Below are 7,170 nucleotides of genomic sequence, written 5' to 3'. Positions count from 1 at the left end.
TCCGACTGCAGTAGGAGGCCCCGTTGATCGGTGAGGCCAGAATAGAACACGTTTTTCAAAGTTCAAATCCTCATTGGCTGTGTTTGATAATCAGTCTGTCAATGATTGGATTGCGATCACATACCTTAGCAATGTCTATCTTCAAATTTACCAAGAAACCAGAAATTTAGTACACAACCAAACCAACATATGTAGTTTTGTTTTGTTCTTTTTGTACTGATTGATGATCAAGCAGCAAAGCATCAGAGGTTGCATGAATATAATGGTTCCAGAGTAAGGTCCAGCTGGTTCCTCCTCGCCTGAAGGAAATCATCTTGCTGCGTGCCCCTGCATATGATCATATGATGTATTGCGGTTTATTTATTTAATTTATACATCAGTTCTATGAAATTGTTTTACATTCTAATGTCATAGGACGATTTGAAGCTCAAAAAAGGATCTAAAACCCAAAAAACTCAGCTGCTATTTTGCCCAGAAATTCGAAGTTTTTTCGTCACCAAAGGTTTTTAGCGACGGATGTTCATCAGATTTTTCGTGGCTAAACATTTTCTGGGATGGTGTTCTTCGGATTTTTCGTCACTAAAACTGTGAGTTGATGAGGCATTGAAGAGGTCAAAGGGGATTGATTTAACGATTATATCCCTGGATTTAACAGTTTTTTTTACTAAAGATACAAAAAAACTTTGAGAATGCAATCTGATAGTTTCGCAAATGTCAGTGACATTTTATGGTAAAAAGCCGAATATAAAACAACCCTATACTTGCATAACCACTATTAGTATTAGTATTTAGGGATAAAATTATTATTATTATTATTATTATACAAGTGATATTTTACTTTAACCTAATCTAAATTACAAAAAAAGATTGCGATAAAAAACAAAAACGAAACTACTAATGCAGAATAAGGAGCACATATGCTCTAACTAGGCTAAAGCCCATGTTTTTAAAAAAAAAAAATTAAACAATAGAAGTAGCTAAAAACAAGATTGTCTACTCCATAACCCATAACCCAAAACTTTGATTATGATGTTTCGACCCCTCAACCAGAAGTAGTTTATAATTTATTGGGTCGTGTAAGCTATGAGATAATAATAGGCCCAACTTGATGGCCAAATTTTGGTTTGGGGGAAAAGTGGACCCTTTAATGAGGACACAAATCATAAGTTATGGGCTTTAGGGTCTTGTACCTAAGAAATCCAACAAGTTTCAAGGACAAAAAATTAAAAATTTATTAATGCTTTGTTTTCAAAGAAAGAAAGAAGAAGAAGAAAAGTTACAACAAAGTTGATGATTGTGAAGTTTATCTAACATTAAAGTTATGAACATCTGGAGGAAGCTTGTGCAATATTTTGGACCCTAAAATAATGTTGAAAATGAGTCAAATTAACTTTATCCTATTTCCAATATTGTGACAGGCAGTTGCATATTGGCCTTCCAAATTTGAGGATTTTTACTGCAGATGATTGCTATTGTCGTCAATGATGAGACTCAGCAATTTGGGCGATGAGATGGAAAGTTTTGCTCTCGCCACTTCTGCTGATACAGAGAAATTACTAGGATAGGATCCATCAAGACCCATCAAGCTGCCGTTGGATTTTAACATTGATTCCACGTGTACACGGTTGGTAGGTTTTCATCATATTCCATATACTGCACGTATCTTTTGCAGAATTTTTTTACCTTAAGAATGTCTTATTATAAAGAATAATAATATCCAGGAGGTCTCAAGTTCGAATTCTCATAACATTTTAGTTGTGTGCGCGAGTGTGTGTGAGAAACCCTCTCTTATATGATTTAGACTATTGCTTGTACTCAAAAAATAAAATGCGCAAATGATTTCTATACACATTCGTTAGATAAAACTGAAATGAAAATATGATCATTTAAACTGGTGGGTAATGATGTATATAAATTATCTTTTGTGCTAAAACTACAATGATTGAAGCAACCATTTTGCAAGCCTGCTGGTGATTGTGACCAGCTTCTGCTTGTTGGACCCCCATACCCACAGCACAGCCACTACTATATGCATGCATCTCCAAACACTCCATTCTAAAAGTTAGGGTTTTGTTTTTTACTAAATTAATTCCCAATGCAAATTGAAGACACATATTGCTGGAGCCTGGAAAAAGTTCTCTCATTTTTTATTGCTTCTTGTATTTTAGGGAAATATACAATTAAATTATTTGCAATTGAAGTACTTGCCTGGCCTGCCTGAGTTGAAATTGATGGCATGGAGCTGCATAAATTTTCCTTTTTCGGTCGAAATGTAGCAGCATAATTTGTGATGTACCAGTTAGGACAATAATGTTCTATTCTTTCAAAAATGTTTCTGAATATTCCAGAGAATTATTGGAACATTAATAAGTGCCAAGCCATCGATTCCTCCAACAATGTTTCAGCACTACTCACCGAAGTAATAAATTTAATCAGCAATAATCCACATTGTCCCTAAATGTGCTTTTTATTGTTCTGAAATAGTTTTGTTTCTGAGATCATAATTAATGCTATAATTCATTGGCGGATCCATAAATTTTTTAACGGATGTGTAATATTGAATAAGTATAAAAAATGGTTTTTCGGAATAATCATTTTCTTAAGATAATTTTTGGCGACTTTTATTCCTTACACATCAAATAAAAAAACTTGATTTTATGAGATTTTAGTATAAAGTATATATTGACTTAATGAACCATTATTTTTAGCCTAAATCGTATTTTACACTAAAACCGATTTTTCATATTTTGATTTGGTGGGAATTTGATTTTCTAGTATTTTTATTTGAATCTAAATGGATGATACTTCTTTATTTACATTGTAAACTTAAGTAAATGGAGTAATATAAAATAAATGAAAGTAAAAGGACAAAGACATTTACTTAAATATTGAAAATGAAAATAAGGTAATCTGTAAACCAGTTGAGCAAATGGGCAATTTGAAGCACCTATAATGATTTTTCCGGCGATGGGAGGTGCAGCTGCACATCTGTAAATAAGATAATCTGTACACTAGTTGAGCAAATGGACAATTTGAAGCACCTACAATGCGCCTTAATGGATCCGCCACTGCTATAATCAATAATACTACTTGCTTTCTCAAGTTTAATTAAAGGTTACAATCATCTAGTGCTCGAATTCTCAAACTCAAGTAATTTTGGAATCCAATTCCTTTTTATTGTTAGATTAACTCTGGCCTATAACTAGGTAGGATGTTATTGCATTCGCTCGTCATCAAAAAATAAGGATAAACAACTATACCACTTCATTGCTCATTGTTTTAATATGTTATAGTTTGTAGATATATATTAAGTAAGTTGGTCATGGCAATGAGTCCGTTATTTTGTATATAAATTAAAATCACTGTATATTAAATGAATTTAAAATAATAATTTAGACTGTTACTTTTATAATATATTAAAAAATTGATGGAGTATCAGTACCACACAATAATAATCTCTTCATGTAAAACGCACTTAATTTTTGCATGCATATCCTCATTTTGTCCAAACTTCCATGCTTAATTAAACCTGTACCTTTTCAGTTCCAATTTATTCTTGGTCTGATGAGATGTTAGGTTGGGAAGCAATAAAATTTGGCAAATTCCCACCGTCGAGCGAGCATGTGGACACATCCCTATCACACAGAGACACACTAAATGGACTGGTTGGTCCACCTCCAACAATAATCTCAATTAATTATTCTAATCTATTTGATTAGTGCAGTGTTTTAAAACACTTAAACCAACACATGCCAAATTTCTTTGGATCAGAGCCCTTAAGAACTTTGTAGGTCCCAACAATGACAATCCGACCGTCCGTAACACGCGGCGTGGGATAGTCCTCGGCGGTGGCCGCCAGCAGGCAGCATCCTATCCTAACATGGCTTGCAAGAACGAAACAGCTATATAATATTATAACGTAATTAACACAAATTACTTTCTCTTGATCATGAGATTAATAATTAAGTAGGGTTTAGAGATGCTTCATAGACAGCTTTAACCCTTTATTCTCTCTCTCTCTCTCTCTCTCTGTGTGTTTGTAATAAGCTGATTCTTTTCTGGGCGGGTGGGATGCCGTAATCTCTGACACCTAGTTTGTTTGTTAGAGCAGCTCCAGCGAGGGAGCCCAGCCCGAGGCGAGGGCAGGAAAAAAAAAAAAAGTCGCTCCAGCGTACAGCCCAGGCCCGGGGGTGGTGTGGGACCCACCAACTCGGGCCAGCCCGAAGGCGAGACCAGCCCGAGGTCCAACTCGCGTGTTGCTGACGTCAGCCTCGCGTCACGCTGACGTCAGTGCGCCAGGTCCAAAGTGCGCTGCCACGTGTCGCCTCCCCAGCCTTCCGATCTGCTTCTCCAAATTAATCCAACGGCTGAGGCTTTTTTGGGCAATAAAAATATGAAAAAAAATCGTAAATTTTTTTAAAAAATTCTAAAAAATTCTGATATTTTTTTTCTATAAATACCTATAAATACCCTTCACTTTCAACACCAATCCTCATACATTTCATTATACTTCTAGTATTATTCACTCTTTATTCAACATTTTCCTCTATACCTTATTTCCATTTTCAACATTTAAGTAAATGTCTTTGTCCTTTTACTTTAATTTATTTTTATATTACTCCATTTACTTAAGTTTACAATGTAAATAAGGAAGTACCCCCCATTTGGATTCAAATAAAAATACTAGAAAATCAAATTCCCACCAAATCAAAATATGAAAAATCGGTTTTAGTGCAAAATACGATTTAGGCTAAAAATGATGGCTCATTAAGTCAATATATACTTCATATTAAAATCCCATAAAATCAAGTTTTCTTATTTGATGTGTAAGGAATAAAAGCCGCCAAAAATTATCTTGAGAAAATAATTATTCCGAAAAACCATTTTTCATACTTAGCCAATATTGCACCTCCGCTAAAAAAATTATGGGTCCGCCCGTGTCTATAAATACCAACCAATACTCTTCACTTTTAACACCAAATCCTCATTTTTTTTTAATGAATACCAACCAATACAACTAATAAAATAAAATCTTATCCGATATGAATAGTATTGACACGTAGGAACCCAAAAATCTTATCCGAAAATATTATCCAAATTAATTATTTAAGTAAAAAAAAGTTGTGAAAAAACAAAAAAATGAATAGTAATTGCCCTTAGCCATGGCAATGGGTGGAAACTCAAAATACTATTTGCAAGGGCAACCACTATTCACGTGAATAGTGGCTGCCCTAGCTCCCCCCTTGCCATGGCTAAGGGCAAATGGGTGGAGTTGCTCTTAATGAATTGAAAGGGAGCTTTGTTGAGAGTGACCAAAGTATGTTTTACTATTAATTAATTAATTTTGTTTTTGTAAATTAGGTGGGTATCGATATTGAAACTTGTCCTGTCTTTTGTCTTTTGTCTTTTGTCTTTCACCTTTCACCTTTCACCTTTCACCTTTCAATTTTATTATGTTATTCGGTTTGGACATACCCTTCTTCAAGCTCTATATTTTATTTTAAACTCCTCCTCAATTTGTTCGTTTGCTGATCGAAGCTTCCAAATATGTACTATCAAAGTCATTTTTTGATGGATTACATTATATAAATAAATAAATAAATAACACAATTCTTTCTGTATATTTGGGTGCAGAGCTCCGGCCAATGTGAATAATTGTCACGTGTACGTGATCGATTGATAGTTATATTAATCAATAATTATTATAACGCAGGCGTGCATGAGAGAATGAGTATCAAAATTCTTCAAATTAATAAAAAAAAAATGATGAAGCCTTTGATGAGGTGGGTAATTATGTCCTTTGCTATGACGGTGATGTTCTAAGCATTTGGACTTTATAAGTTGAACAATACCTAACCTAACCAGACCAAAAATGAAAAAGCAAAATAGGAGAAGGGTTAAGGGTCTTGGACAGCCACCATTTTTATCGGAAGCAGGTTTTCGCAGAGGAAGAAATAAGCTGGCTACCTTGTGTTCCTTGTCTCCATAATTTATATTTATATATTTGTTTTATTCTATTATTATAAATTAAAATAAAAATAAAAATAAAAATAAAAACCAGTTGAAAGGATAAAATTCAATTAGGCCCTGCATGTTACTTCAATGAGCTGGCATAAAAATAAAATTTTCCTCTGAGAGGACAAAACTGTATCCATCCTTACAAACCAAGTACAATTTGTGGATCCAATGGAAAAAAGAACTACGAAATCTACCTGTTGAGGCAATTTATTTACACCATTTAACACAAAGACAAAATAATATAATCTTATTAATTCACTGTTGGTACGGTACAATTAATAATGCCTGAAAAGCCTCATATTGCTCGCACGCATCATATTTACTACAATTAAACTCCCCAGTAATTAAAGTATTTAGTATGTGTGGCTACTATTTATACTTTTAGGTGTAGCTACCATCTAACTCTGTCTATCTGATTCTGGTTTAGTGAATGCCTCAATTTGGGAAACAATCATAGGTTTTCAGTGTTCTTTCTTGGCTAAGGAAAAGAACACCATTACCTTCCTCAACTAACTACTACCCATTTGATTCCTTAGAATATATACATATAAAGTAACATTACATGTGATTGATACACTAAGAATGACACTTAAATTAAATCAATGTTTTTGTTTTTGTCGGTTGTAATTTAAGGGTCTGTTTGATAACCATTTCAATTTTAGTTTTTAGTTCTCATTTTTTGTGCTAGAGCGTAGAGGAAAAAGAGGAAGAATGAAAGTGAGAACAATAGTGGAGATGAGATTAAGTGGGAAAACTGTTTCTAAATTATATCATTGTTCTTTCATATGATTACAGATTTCGACTAGAAAAAAAGATTGCATATTGAACCGCAATAAAATACTTTTTCTTGGTGAGTGTGATCCATTGAACATAAAATTCATATTTGAAAACTCTTTTTTTAACTGTTTCCGATAATATCAAAATGATATTGTATCAAATGTGTACGGATGAGATATCCAACAACAAGAAAAAGGAAAATGAATGGATAGAGGAGCTATTGAACATTTGATGCAATGTGGTCAATACAAAAATAAGTAACGCAAATCATGCATAAGAAATCAAGAAATGATCCAAATATTTTATATGAAGAAAGAAATTAAAAAACTATTACTGCTCACCAAAAGCTGTGGTGAAGTGAAGAAGCAATTTTTA

This window comes from Prunus persica, chromosome G1 (assembly GCF_000346465.2).
Source record: "Prunus persica cultivar Lovell chromosome G1, Prunus_persica_NCBIv2, whole genome shotgun sequence".
Lineage (NCBI taxonomy): Eukaryota > Viridiplantae > Streptophyta > Magnoliopsida > Rosales > Rosaceae > Prunus > Prunus persica.
The sequence above is the reverse complement of the archived record's forward strand: the minus strand, read 5'-3'. Positions refer to the sequence as shown.